Source organism: Heliangelus exortis, chromosome 1 (genome assembly GCF_036169615.1).
Source record: "Heliangelus exortis chromosome 1, bHelExo1.hap1, whole genome shotgun sequence".
Lineage (NCBI taxonomy): Eukaryota > Metazoa > Chordata > Aves > Apodiformes > Trochilidae > Heliangelus > Heliangelus exortis.
In genome coordinates this window covers 160,888,744-160,903,567 of record NC_092422.1, presented here as the reverse complement: position 1 = coordinate 160,903,567, position 14,824 = coordinate 160,888,744, and the positions used below count along the sequence as shown (strand labels likewise).

The 14,824-nt window shown below is 40.9% G+C and overlaps 1 protein-coding gene across 7 annotated transcripts in view; it reads right to left on the bottom strand.

Moving 5' to 3' along the window:
- Positions 1-14,824, bottom strand: part of FAR2 (fatty acyl-CoA reductase 2) — a 138,494-nt gene that overhangs the window by 94,072 nt on the left and 29,598 nt on the right. Inside the window, exon 1 of one of the 7 annotated variants that reach the window (XM_071733378.1) lies at positions 10,076-10,096. The exons of the other annotated variants lie outside the window; for them this stretch is intronic. The gene's annotated coding sequence lies outside the window, so the exon portion shown is untranslated. Of the gene's footprint in view, positions 1-10,075; positions 10,097-14,824 lie in introns of those variants that run through there. 7 annotated transcript variants of the gene reach the window in all.

Genomic DNA, 14,824 nt, shown 5'->3' with positions numbered 1-14,824 from the left:
AGGCAGTCCCAGCTGAGAGGATGGTGATGGAGAAGTGAGAATTGGGGGGATCATTTAAGAGGGAGAATCCCAGCCTAGCATGGAAGGGAAAGTCTAGCATCACTTATAAAGCAAGGATTTAGGAACACAGCTTACCTGAAAAGATCAGCTCTTACAGAAGTTTATCTGCATGCAGATTGTTTAGCCAGGGAAGTCAGCCAAACTCTCTAGCAACAGGGTACACTTTATAGCATAAGACAGGGATCAACTAGTCCCTCCTTTCTGTTTGCTGTAAGGGAGGTACTGAGAGGTTTGTAGGGAGCAGAGAAGCTATTACTTATTGGGAAATAAATGGATGTAAGATACATTGAACCCACTCAGTCATGGCAAGCTATAAAAGAGGTGAAGAATTGCAACAGCTACAGACAAACTGACACAGTAACTAAGATGAGGCAACATTACTGATTTTTTTTTTTTTTTATTTGACAGCTATTTCTAGAAGATAGAGCCTATTCCTTGCCCAATGGGTTCAGCATTTTTCGTTAATTTGCAGCTGAATGGAAAGATGAGTCACTTTGTCACAAAACCACTTCATCATAAATCAGGATTCAGCCCGTAAGAGCAGAACTGCTGTGAGCACATGATATATTCTGACAATTTAGCACCCCTTTCCTAATGCCTAGGAAAAAGAGCCCCTTTACTCCAGAGTTTATTATATCTTCATTTTCACTGAAGTAGCCTAATATGATGCTTTCATGGCCTTCTCCACATCTCACAGCAAACAGATCTCAGGCTGTCAGTCTTTCTCATGCCTTATCTGAAAGCAGAACCAATCAGTCCAGCAAGAAAGCCTGGTGAAGAAGAAACTCAGAATAAAAATTACTTTCTCTCTCCACAGAGGCTGTATCCCAGCTGTTTCAAACACCTTTTTCTTGAAAAGCTTGGTAAACTACAAGTGAAAATAGGCATGCTTTAGTCATGTAACTTGTCCTCCTGCTTACAAAGGACAGTACTGATACAGTCAAAATATAGTAAAAATGACAAGCTATTTTTTATGTAAGGACTTTAAAGCAAAAAGACTGAGTAGATACTAACCTCCCATTGAAAGAAGCCTCCCTTGACTCACACAGGGTTGTAGGAAAATGGCATAAACCACCTTGAAAAGAAAGGATCTCAGTAATCTCCACCCTGGGTCTCCTATTTGTGCTACCACGAGCTATGGGGAACCTCCCTGCTCAGACACCCAGGGTGACAGAGCTGAAATAAACCTGAACTTTATAAAGTGTCGCATAAATGTCCTGTTTCTCTCTCTATAATACCTACTTTTCATCTCAATACTTTTCAATAAGGTATTTTACTTTTTTTTCCTTAAAAAGACCACTGTATGTGCCACTGTTTTCCTTTGCAAGCACACACAGCTTTTTCAGTCTGTTATACACATAACGAAAATAGTCCACCTTGCCACAACATAAAATCACCTTGCTGAAGTTTCATTTACGTTTATTGCCATTTTGGCAATTAACAAGTAGTTTTCTCTCCCCCCCCTCTTTTATTTATAATATATATTTTCAGTAATTTTACTGAAATATAAAGATTTCGTGCCATCCAAAATCCTGTATCAAAATGTTTATCCTGAAGCCCGTACCAATTAGAATCAACCGGGATCTGTTGTTTTGATAAATCTTGTCCCATTTTGACATTTACCTGCATCCACATGTATTGCCACTATACTAAAAGACAGTACTAGTTTACATAGGTCTTGCTCTCATTATCACTATCAGTTGGGCCTCTCGATGGAATGTATCTTCCAAGAGACACACACACATGCAGATCCTGGAGTATCCTGTGGCCTCTGATCTGCTCAAGCTTTCTGGACACAGATCAGGAGGCATTTAAATGTGATTCAGCAGGACAAAAGTGCTTGGCCAGTGACCCCAGCTCATAGTGATCAATGAATTCCCAGGACTCATCAAAAGCAGTGTTGGAAGTGTCAATTTGGTCCTTTTTCAAAAATAAAACCCACCACACTATCCTTTTGAAAACCAAAATTTTTCATAACCCTTGATTCTAGCACAAAAATGGGATTTCTTAAATTCCTATCTAGTATACAGCTAAATGCTGAAGGATTAATTTTTCCTTCTTTCCCTGAGGGAAGGAAATGCTGAGTTTTAAATGAGCTCTAGTTATTCCTCCTCCTCATTTCATTTCAATCAGTTCTTGCTACATATTCTACTATTAAAATTTTCCTCCTATATCTTTCCCAGACAAATCTTTTACTTAAGCTTTAAAAATTCTCTCTGGTTTGCTGACTGTTATCAGAGGCAGATGAGACAGAGCGACACAGCTCTCCCTCATGGGAAACCATCACAGCCTCTTTGTCTAAACAGATGAAACTATGTTGGGTTCATCTCCCTTTCACATTTTGCTTTCAGTAGCCCAGGCACTTCTGCCCAGTTATCACTGAGCTGCACCTGCCTTCTCTTCCCTTCCTCCCCTCTTTCATGAGGCCACAAACACAAACTTAATTTTATTACTCACTGTTAACCCTTAAAATCTTTCAAGTAGCTGTAGAGGAAGTAAAATTGTTTTGGGTTGCTCAAAAAACCCACCACTCATTCTTGCAGAGTGGCATCTCCTTTCTCATGACAGATAATACAAACATTCCAGGGACTGGAGAATCATAGGAGATGCTCTGAGCACTGCATCCTCCTGGCATAGTGCAGTCACTAAAGTAAAATTAACCAGAACTGCAAAGGGAGATTAAGCTAAAAGTCTTCACTTTGGAGGTAAGTAAGTAAGTAAATAAATAAATAGTTGATTAACAAGCTTTTTAAAACTAGTTTCCTGCAAATTCAAGGTCAAATAAAATTCCCCATTTTACAAGCTTCTTTAGACCAGCTTCATACTTAAGTCTCTAAATTTAATATAAAATATTTGCCATTGCATATTTTTATACAATACTTTAAAATATATTCGCCTCTCCCTGGACATTTTCAGAACCAAGCTGGATTGGGCTTTGAGCAACCTGATCTAGAGGGAGGTGTCACTGCCCACAGCAGGGGAGTTGGAACTGGATGATCTCTAAGCTCCCTTCCAACCCAAACCATTCTATGAACAATTCAGGCTATTTGCAACAAAGGCCAAACCCTAGTGCATGGGATCTGAGAAACTGGGGTTCTGTCACTTCATTATTTTGTTTATTGAAGTCCTGATGACCACACACTTTATTAATGCTTGTGAAGATAGTGAAAAATAAATAAGTAATCAAAACTCAATATAAATTATCCTGTAGTTTAGAAAAAAAAAACTAATTAGACACTAGAGACCAACATAAATGCAGCTATTTTTTCAAAGCTACATAAAGAACTCTTTCCAGAAAGAAGTAAAAATACCTTCAAAAACACTATGTTTCATGGAGTTATGAAAATTCTTTATACATTATTTCTTAGTGCACTAACCAAACACAAAGCTTCTTAGTAGAAAAAATCCTGGGTTTGGACAATAGTTTACTACGCAGCCTAATAATTATTTTGGCCAGAGAGGCTTTCCTGTGCTCTCAGCCTCCTGCCTTAACCTGCTCCCCACAATACAATTACTTTTCATCAAGGCAACACTGACTGCTTAATGACAGGCTTATGAAAATCCAAACAAAGTATTTTTTTTCTTTCAGCAGCAGGAAAGCCTCCAAATAGTTAATGAATGACTGAAGTCAGGGAGTGTCCAAGCAGGGAAATTGATTCAGAAGGAAAGAGGCCTTGCTTTTACCCTGTGGAAGACACAGTCTGTGAGCTGATTTGCTGTTCATTTCACCCTGGGAGCAGATTTTTACATTTTTCTGAAGTGCTGTTTTATCAGAACGATAAATAAAAACATATGTTGTCTTTGCTTTGTGCAATATTTACTAATTTTCTACCTACCATCATATTTCTGCTGCTTTGGGCTTCTCTCTCCTTTTCTGCAGATCTCTTTACTGAATCCCCTGAATTAATTTCCTCTGAGCTCTGTATCATTGCACTTTTAAAATAAATACAGAGAAACTGTTGCTTCCCTAGGGCATTTCCAGGGGCAGCTCTATAGGAGTGTCAATGAAATGCTGCTTCCTGGATCCTCAGCCTGACCTAAGGGGTTTTTCCTTTTTTTTTTTTCCTTTTTTTTCCTTTTGTCTTTCAATCTTTCTTTTCTTCATAAAGTCAAACCAGAAAAGAGGCAACATTTTAAAAGCCCTGTAAAGTGGGAAATCTGCATAGCTAAAACTCAGAACTCTTGGTCTCCCAGCAAATAAAGACTGCAGAGAAAAGGTTCCTTAATAAATTATGAGAGCTGAGTTTCCAGGTAGTCTGCATAGCTGTTGTGGTCTTTAATTACATTAATTTAAAATCCATGAAACACATCTCTGTTGTTAATAAATCTAACAGTATGCACTGGAATGAGATTTACATAAAAATTATCTATTACTCCACAGTGCCAAATTTTTACCCTTTGACTTTCCCACATTGTGAATTTCTGAGGAATTTCACATTTAAGGAATATGGAAGACATATCCATCTACTTTCAGAACTGTTAAAGGTTCAAGGTAGCTGTCTGTATCAATTAAAATAAACACTTTTAATTTTAATAAACACAATTAATTTAAGCTCATGATACCAGCTTTTCCTTTAAGAACGGTCTCTTCTAGACTAGACCCTACAACAAGTGGGCCCTAATTCTAATAATTGCACACTTTTTGGAAATCCCTACACAGAGCCAAATTCAAAAAAGCTTGTGCTTTTTACTAACTTCTCCCATACTTTGTTCTTCTCTAATCCAAGAAATACAAAGCAATTTCCAGCTCAGTGCATCATTGTACAGCAGAGAAATACTGTGGTACCCAATTTAAATTTAGACCCTGGGAAATTAAAGGATCTGAACAAAGACACACAGAAATATTCCAGGAGACAGCTGGAAACCAAAGGGGGAAAATTGAGCAGAAAAAATCTGGTATGGTGAATTTTATTCTTCTATAGGTTCTATTCAGTATGTAGTAATTGAGGCTAGAGTGAGTATGTACCTGGTTTTAGGTGAGTTTCTTTTGATATATTAGGAACACCATAAAGCAAGAAATTTCTTCAAAACATAGGCAAAACAACTTTGTAGTTACTGCCCAACAGCAAGTAAATCCTTCTTATTCACTGCTCAGAGAAAACACTGAAAATGAAAGTGGTTGCTGAAGATGGTGAGGAACTTCTGGGTAAAATTAATATAGCAATTAATAAAATCAGGCTGCATCCTGCCTCTGCAACAGAAGGAAGACAAGAAACCGTGCAAAAAGACTCCTACAACAAAGCAGTCAAAGTGATTGTGTTCCTCCAAATCTTTATTCCCAAACTACAGCTGTAAGTGTGATCCATAGAAGACATCTGAGATTAGAAAACAAAAAATTTGAAAACTGGCATTGGAATAAATTCCAAAATGACCCCTCAAATATCTCTGACTTTAGGCAGTGGAGTTTTTTGGTTATTATTTGTGATACTCATACAGAAAGGAGCTTATTATTTCTTCCTGTATATATACCAAATGACAATACTTTTTTCTTTTTTTTTTTTTCCTAGATATGACTGAAGAAGTCCACCTTTTTGTCAAATGGCCAAATGGGCTTTGATTCCCTCACATTTTCTATAAGAGAATAGAACCTGCCCTATTAAGAAAAATTTTAACCCATGTATTCCAGTCACTGTAAATCCAGGCTTGTTGTGATCAGTTTACGGCCCAGAGAAAAGACAGTGAGAAGACCTGCAGAAAACAAAAATTTGCAGGCAAAGGCTGAGGACAGCATCCTACTAGAGGGAAGCCTTTGGAGGGGGCAGAAGAGGGGGGAGGAGGAAAAAAAGGAAAAAAAAAGAAAAAAAAAAAAGAGCCTGGTGTTCAGGAAATATACTTTTAAGGAGGGATTCCAGAGTAAATTGGAGGAGGAACAAATCTGTAGTGAGAGGCAGAGGACATGGAAGTGTTACCAGGGCAGTAACAGGGCAGCTGAGTGTGTGCTTTGGGGAGCTGTGAACAGAGAGGGCAGAAGGTGACAGAGGGAGAGGAGAGGAGAGGAAAAGAGAGGGTGACTATCAGGGCAGCCAGAGGTTGCTGGGGATGAAATGAAGCTTTGGGGTTAAGGGAGGGTCAGTAAAGTCACTGACTTCTGAGGAATCTTTGGGGGAAAAAAAAAAATGAAAAAACCCCATCTTTCTGTGCACTTGGAATACTGATTTTCCAAATGTAAGAAGACCAGTTCAAGAATCAGTCCTGAAAAGTTAATAAGCTCAAAAGGCATCATTAAGCATGCATATTCTTATAATTTTAGATCTCTTTGGAGGGAGGAAAATGGGAACAGGATGATAACATGACTCATAATTTTCCAATATTAGGCACTACAATTCTGTAGTGGTAGAGGCTGAGACTTGTGAAATAGCCAAAATTACCAGTGCAGCTGGGTGGGGTACATACTGGTTTGTCTGTTCTTTCCCCAGAGCCAGACATAGTTTAGAAAGGTAGCAACAGAGATCAGTGTTAGGCTGCAACCTACATTGAATAATTACGACCTGAAACAGGATTTCCTCACCCATCCCTTCTGGTTAAAATGCCACAGTCAGACAGCATTACACACATTTAAACCCAACTAACTAAAATAACATTGGATCTGCGGCTCTTCCTATGCAGACAGTCTGACAGTACTCCCAGATACTTGGTATCCAAATTTCAAACTTAGAAGTGGCAGAAGGAAGATCTGTAGAACTAAAAACCAAACAAACAAACAAAAAAACACAACCCCAAAACAAAACCCCCAAACAAACAAAAACAAAACCTCCAAAAACCAGCATTAAGGCACAGTGACATCAGAGTGACATTCCCTTCAGATCACTTCTAGCATTGAAATCAGTAAGGACCAAGATGAATTGGGCTGAACATCTGGAAGGGAAGCTTGTTCTGCCACAGAGCATGAAGCACGGGTATGGCATCACAGTTGAGGAGGATAAAGACAGCATGGGAGGCTAAGGAGGGCAGGGAAGGATAAGGCTGCTAGGTGGGGACATGGATGACAGAGTTAAAATAAGACTGGTTCAACAGCATCCACCTCAAAACTCCATAAAGTTGAAAAGCCTGACAGCTGTCAGTGAAGCTGCTCTGGAGGTGCTCATCCCAAACTCCTTAATGCGGTGTGTCCTCTGTCCAAAACTGAGCTCTAGGCAGGCCTAAGATTGCTCCCAAATGAATCATTCTAAACAAATCCAAGCCTAGGCTTACAGCTGTAATTCAGAAATGCATATATGTTAAAAAAGAGACTGCTGGGTGACTAAATCTGGCAGAATCTGTAAAAAAACCCAAGGCTCGTTTCATGTGTAATGAGTTAGAACTGGAGAAATTAGGCTGCTTCTCTCTCACCAAGTATATATTTAAAATACTGGGTTTAATCTTTTGACAGAATTAAGGGAAACTTTTTTCTTAATGGTTAGATTAATTTAAGGCTTTATATGAGAACAGTTAAGTAGGAAGCTCTTAAAAAAATCTGTTACAAAATAAACATTTAATCCTTAAGTAAGTAATTTGGACTTTGTCCACCATTCTCAAGCCTAGTACACTGGAAATGCAACAACAGGAGTCACAGAATTTTGTCTTCATTCCTAAGACATCAAAGAAACTCCTTGAATTTTTGCAAACACATTCACATAGTGGAAGTTTTGAGTTCAGGACTCTCCATGCACATCAGCAAAGGTTACACTCGTGTACAGACATCATGGGATGCAGGGGATGAGATCTGCTGGCCAGAATTCACAGCAAGGGTTTGACTGGTACTTTCAGAGATATGACAGCTTATGACTGCTTTTAAAGAAATAGATCAAACCTTGGAAAACTTAAAAAATTGACTTATTTCATAATGGTACAATATTTATCATTTAATCTGAGCATGTATTAATCTTCCCCTGAATTTCTCTATTCCAAATATCACCACAAAGAAAAATACTCACTACCTAATTAAGATAATTCTCTTGCTCTACCTAGAAAGGGATAGAAATAGGATAAAATTCTATGACACGCCTGTCTCTTTTGCATATTTCACAATTGGGTGCTTACTATATTTCTCAGTGATTAAATCAGAACAACAGTAAAGGTATTTTAAGACTCTTTCCATCCCCAAATTTCTTGATTTCTCTGACATGAAAGTTGAATCCATTTAAGATGGTGAGCTAATCACACTATCTGCTCAAAGGGGCTTTCCAAATTTGTTTGTATGAAGGAACATCTGTTCAGGCAAGGCAGCTTATCTTACAGCTGCCTGTGGAAAATACTCAACTGCAACTGAAAATATTACCAAGGCTTTGTCTCCCAGTCCCTTCCTGAGATTAACGGCTGGTGAAATACCTAAGGACACAAAAATCCAGGCTCCAATGAAGCCTGTGGTAAAGGACTGCTCCTTTCAACAGGACTGAGGGTTCATGCTCCATCTCCAAACCACCTGACATTTGTCACCATCATGAACTCCTCTTCAGTCTTTTGCAACAGCCTGGGAAAAAAAAGGCGTGGATTTTCCTGTTTTCAGTTGCAACAGTCATTTGGCGGGGAGGTGACTTAAAATCTTGGTTGCTCAAGACAGCTCACGTGGCATTGAAGGTGTTGCATCCTTTACTCCAGGGAGGTCCTCCTTCATCCCCTGTCAAAGAGGTCTTCTGTCAGTACACATTGTGGACTCTTCTTGTGCAGCAGACACGCTCGGTTTGCCAAGCACCAGCTGTGCTCATCAGAAAGCTGATGTCACCAAAAGCAGCTGAACTGCTGTCATTCTCTGCAATGGATCAGCCTTGGCCCCTCACAGCTCAAGGTCTGGCAGCTCCCATTTAACTACATGTGAACAACCATCTTGTTCACCACCGGGTCACTGACCAGTCTATAAGTTTTTCACACAAACAGAAATGTGACCATCCCATCTCTCCTCTTGCGAATGGCAGTCCTGCCTCCTCTGATAATGCATCTGTAAGCTTCCTCCTTCTTCCCAAAATATTAGGCTCAAAAGGCAGTGGGATCATAGAATCATAGAATTGGCTGGGTTGGAAGGGACCTCAGAAATCATCAAGTCCAACCCTTGATCCACTACCGCTGCAGTTACCAGACCATGGCACTGAGTGCCACATCCAGTCTCTTTTTAAATATCTCCAGGGATGGAGAATCCACTACTTCCCTGGGCAGCCCATTCCAGTGTCTGATCACCCTCTCGGTAAAGAAAGTCTTTCTAATGTCCAACCTAAACCTCCCCCGGCACAACTTGAGACCGTGCCCTCTTGTCTTGCTGAGAGTTGCCTGGGAAAAGAGACCAACCCCCCCCTGGCTACACCCTCCTTTCAGGGAGTTGTAGAGAGTGATGAGGTCTCCCCTAAGCCTCCTCTTCTCCAGGCTGAACAGCCCCAGCTCCCTCAGCCCTTTCACATATGACTTGTGCTGGTGAACCAGCCTAGTTGCCCTCCTTTGGACCCGATCCAGCACCTCAATCTTCTTCCTGAACTGAGGGGCCCAGAACTGGACACAGTACTCAAGGTGTGGCCTCACCAGCACTGAATACAGGGGCAGAATCCCTCCCCTGGACCTGCTGGCCACGCTGTTCCTGATACAGGCCAGGATGCAGGAAACACCCAGGAGCCCTGGGTGACTGCAGAGCTAAGCCCACCAGGGAACATCAAAAGCACAAAGCCCTCTGGCAGCGACCAAGGAATATTCAAAAATATTTCTAGAGCAGAAAAAGGGAGACATGGAGAAGAGGGGTGAAACTTGACCTTGTTTCTTCCACTGAACCAGCAGACTGTGGCTGGAGAGGAGGGGCATGTTTGTTTTCAAAACAATAAAGTACAAACAGGCCACATAGTTCCACATTACCACCCTAACAGCACTCTTCACACAATGGTCTTCTGTTAACATATAAAACCCAGCCTTTGTTTCTTTAATTAAAAAAAACCACAAAACAGCAATGTAAGAAAACAACACACCAACCCCAAAAGACAACCCCTTCTCTCCACAAAACAACAAAAATGCCTGAAGGGTACCCAATATTGTAAGTACTCCAAAGACACCACACACTCACCCAAACAAAACAGCCGCCTTTCTGTAGAGCTACATTTACCAGACCTTTCATTTGTAGCACCCAAACCACAATCCAAAGGAAGACTAATGGCTACATCCTGCTGTGATGACCATTTAGCAGATCTGCAGAGAGAAGCAGCAATGCCCTGGTCTAGCTGTGACCAAAGGAGGTCACAGCTCCAGTTCCTTCCAGAACTAGGAGGATAAAATCAGCTCCAGGCAGCACTTCTCCTCAATTAACTTTGCTCCTGTAATCCCCGTGCAGTTCTGCCAGCTGACACTTCTGAATGTACCTTTGAAGATCTAAGCTCCTAACATCCCACAGGTCTGTGATGACACCCAGACAAAAATACCAGTCTGATGACTGTTCCTTCCACAGCTCTCCACTGTGCAGCACAGATGTACCCTTAACTGAGATAACCTCTTAGGTGTCTTTTTTTCCCTTCATCTGGATGTAACACCAATCTCCTTGCACATGGTATAAGAGCAACTCAGCCAGCACAAAAGTAACAGACCTGGAGCAAACTGATCCTCCTGAACTCAAGCAGAGCAATGGATTCAGATGCATACATGGTTATTTTGGATCTCTGTGAAAAATACCACAGCTGGAAAACAAGCAGGTGCTATTTGAGAGGAAGAACATAAATGTGAATATGTGCCATTCTGGGGGCTGCAAGAAACTTCGAGCTGTGGGCAGCACCTTACTATTTTGACTGCTTACATTCAGGGAAATGGGCCTTGCAACATGGAGACAATTTCTCTTCCTCATAAGGAAGACCCCTAAATCCTACTTCAGTCAAACCTTACTTTGACTAGATAAAACCATATTACCCAATGAAGGTTGAATTCCATGCCTCTGCCATTTCCTGGGCCTGCCTGTTGAATGACATTCACCAGCAACACCAAAGAGCAAAGTTTTGTAAAGTTAGTTTTAAAAAAATAAAACAAACAAATGATATGCACACATAAAACCAACCCTCAGCAGATTCTGTCGGAAGCTTTTTGGAAGGTGGTAGGGTGTTTCCTCCTCTTTGCATTGTCAGAATAGCTTTTGTCAGCAATTCAGAGAAAGGTTAAATAGCAAAACTTCTTTTTGCCTAGTTATGGCTTTAGTATTGAAACTGGTAAATGATCTGAGAAAAAGTGTGTAACTACTCTAATAAATTCTGCCCCCTTTCCACGTTGGTACTAGTATTTGTCTTGAGATATTTAGATAAAGGTATTAGAGTTTTCCTTACTTTCTCATAACCAAGGTAAAATTAGAAGTTTTATTTCTTTTCTGGAATTTGTATTTAGGGGCAGTTTTCCCACCATGAAGGCTGCATTCCAGTAAGTAGCAGTGTGAGTGGGGTCAGTGTGTTAAGCCTAAGATAATGTCTATTTACAGTCATATCAAGGGCATAGTGAAAGCGAAATTAAAGTTTTTCACTACATGTCAGCTCTCAAATAATGACTGTCCCCAACTTGATTCACCCTGGAAACACATCTCTCAGCTACTGAGTCAAACCTAGATGGACATGAACTGATTTTGACTCCAGATATTAAATTTCTTTATGCATTGCAAACGAAGACTTTTATCAAAATGGATCAAGGTTTTTTTTCCTAGATTGGTCCATACAGAAGTTCAGCAAACTGCTGTCAGGAACCAGTGATGTTCTGCAAATATAGCAGGAGGGATAGCAAGCAAAAGGGAGGGGAAGATCACGATGTTATGAAGTTTTGCAAGAAAAAGGGTGTAGGAGCAGGAAGATAGCTGTGATGCACTCTGCAATGAAACATCATTCAGGTGCAAGGAGTGAGCCATACGGTCTGGTTCTCAGTTGGCAGACAAATGTGTTTCCAGCCCTGAGGGTTAGGGCTATGTTTCAAAAACAGCTGGCTAGCTAAATAGAAGCTTTCCTAAGGTGAGGAGAATTTTCCTGGAGCTGACTGAAGGACAGATTGGGTGCTCCTTATCACCTGCTGCGATGAATTGGGTTTACAGGCTTGATTTAATGCGAAACCTAGATGATGCATTTACTAGGGCAGCTATGGCATTTTACTAGTGTGGAAGGAAGGCAGCCAAACCTGTGATGCTCCCACAAGACAAAGCATCAGCTTCTCACTTGCAAAGCCAAGACAGACAAGCATTTAAACTGTCACTGCAATCTCTGTAAAATAAACAGATATTCTCAAAAATATCTTAATTATGTTCTGTAGTTTAAGTACTCCCAAGTGATGGGAGTACTCCCACTAGGGAAATGGAATATCTTAGTAAGCAGATGATCCCAAAATGTTGTGCTGGAAGAGGTCCCTGATGGACAACTAGGGATAGGTGGATCTTGCAGATGAAGGGCTGCAACATGGAGTTACCTCCACAGTCTTCAGCCTTTACATTCCTGATTTAGGCCCCATTAACATACATTTTAATTGTGTGAAACAGGCAGCTCATGCAGTGTTTTTTCTTTATGATGTATTAAATGAGAGAGCACAATATACATGTACCTGGAAACAGCATCACTGTCACTGAGCTCTGGCTGCTTAACATGAGAGTAATCTGATGCATTCACTGAATTCTACCTATTTGTGGTTATAAAGCTGATAGGGAAGTGCTATTAGAGGGAAACAAGAACTTCTAACTGAAATTTTCTTGGTGAAAAATGAAGATCTTGGGGAAGCCAGTGTTTTTAGTTATGCCACTTTTGGTGTCAGTTTCCTATAAATATTTTGGGGGTTAGGGTGGTAAAAAAAGCCTCCCAGGCCCTGAATATTTTATTTCAAAATTTGAAAAATGGAAAAGCTTTGGTTTAACATTTATCACATTTGCTTATCACTTGGGAAGAGGTGGGGTAGAAACCAGAACAGATTATTGTAACCAGAATATCTATCCTCCTCAAATTCATCAATCATTTTTCCTGTTTTTTTCAGAACTAGCACTGACCTGAACACTGCTTAGCCTGAATCCTATTAGCAACTGGTCCCTATCCAACAACTGCACCTGTTCAAACTGTCCAGAGATAAGCCATTTCCTTTCATGTTTCAAAATACTGTAGAAAACCATCCCATATCATGCTTGCTTAGTAACAGAAAATAACACAAGGACTTGTAGAACTAGCTCCTTTTTCATCTGCCCAGCTCCCACCTGCACACTGACATTACCAAGAGCAGAACTGGGGGTGCTGGCCCAGAACAAGGACTGGCAACATCTCCAGCCTGTGCCACGCTGATCTGCATTCAAGCTGCAATGAATCCCCTCCTCCTCCCCAGATGGGCATGAGAATCAGAACACTGAAAAAACTGCTTGGGCTCTGCCTTCTCCCAGCTTATCCACATAGAAAAGCAGCCTCTTCAGTTATCTCCAGGCTTTTGTCACTTGCCAGTGCCAGTGTCTTGGAGTAACAAGGAGGAGGACACGCAACAGATGTGCTATAATAAGCTGCAATTCTTGCAAAATGCTATTAGGAGCAGAGACTCTACCTTTCCGTGTCTCCTGTGTTAATGAAACATTAATGAAACATTCCTTTAGCCAACTGAAAATCTAAAAACCATATATTACTGTTTCTGCTACTTTAGCATCTTGGGATAATAGGTTTATATAATATATGTGCCTTCAACTCTGGCTGAAGACCATGGAGACTCCAAAGATGCAATAATTTTAATAAAGAAGTAAATCTCTGCTAATCTTGACTCCAGAGATATTACCCTTAAATATGATTAACATGGCATCCATGCTGTCTACCTCCTGTAGGACAGCTGGCTATGGGCACTGCTCTGCAAGTTTTATTGGTCTGCAAGCTTTATTGGTCTCAAGTGAAAGCACTGATGGCACAACTCACCTAAATCTTCCCTGCCTATTAAACCTTGTGCTCAATTATATGAAACAAAAAAAATTTCCTTCTCAGAATTCCCAGCTGTGCTGACCACCTCTGACATGACTGACCTATAAAGAGAACACTCACCACCGACATGCAGCTTAGGATTCTCCAGCCCCTTCCTTCTACTTACTGAATTGCCACCAGTGGCACCCAGCTTTGCTGGCATCATTTTTACACCCCTGCCCATCACCCAGCCCCTCCAACAACATGCCAGGAGTGACTGGTTAAATGAGTTTTACAAGTATTGTTGCTCTGACTTGATGGTCTCTGGGGGTAAAGCGAGCCTCACTCCATGCAGCATATGGATGACGCTCCCAGTGTGGTGTGCAGCAGACTCCCATCCAGATTGACCTCTGCTGGGCTTATGCAGAGAACTGTGCTGCACTCCCAAAAGCAGGCAGGTGGGGAAGCCCAGTGCATCACCAGCTGAGAGGCTCCATGTGGTCTTGGCCATGATTGTCAGGCTTTATTAGCCAAGGCCTTAAGGTCTTCAGCAAAGAAAAGGCAGTGATTGCAGTCATGCCTGCTGGATGCTAAAAGGATGGAGGGAGTATGTAGAGCAAAACCATAAAGGGAGAGAAACTGAATCAGTTAAGTGCAGAACATAACATAAGCTTTCTCATGTAATAATCAGAAAAAAAGGAGGATGAGACCCATCTTCACAAGATAAAGCATTACAGGTAACTATCCATAGATATTCATTTTGACCTGTACACTGCAGGCCATGCCCTAGCACACCAGAGTAAAAACTAATTTTTTCTGTATCTTTCACTGACAAGACTGTTGAAAGATGAAATATCCACTCCCAGTTGTTACATCCAACATCTGGAAAGCATCTGCTGAGCTAAGTAGTTGGCTGGCTACAGACCATCAGAGTAAGACAGCCCAACAAAGTT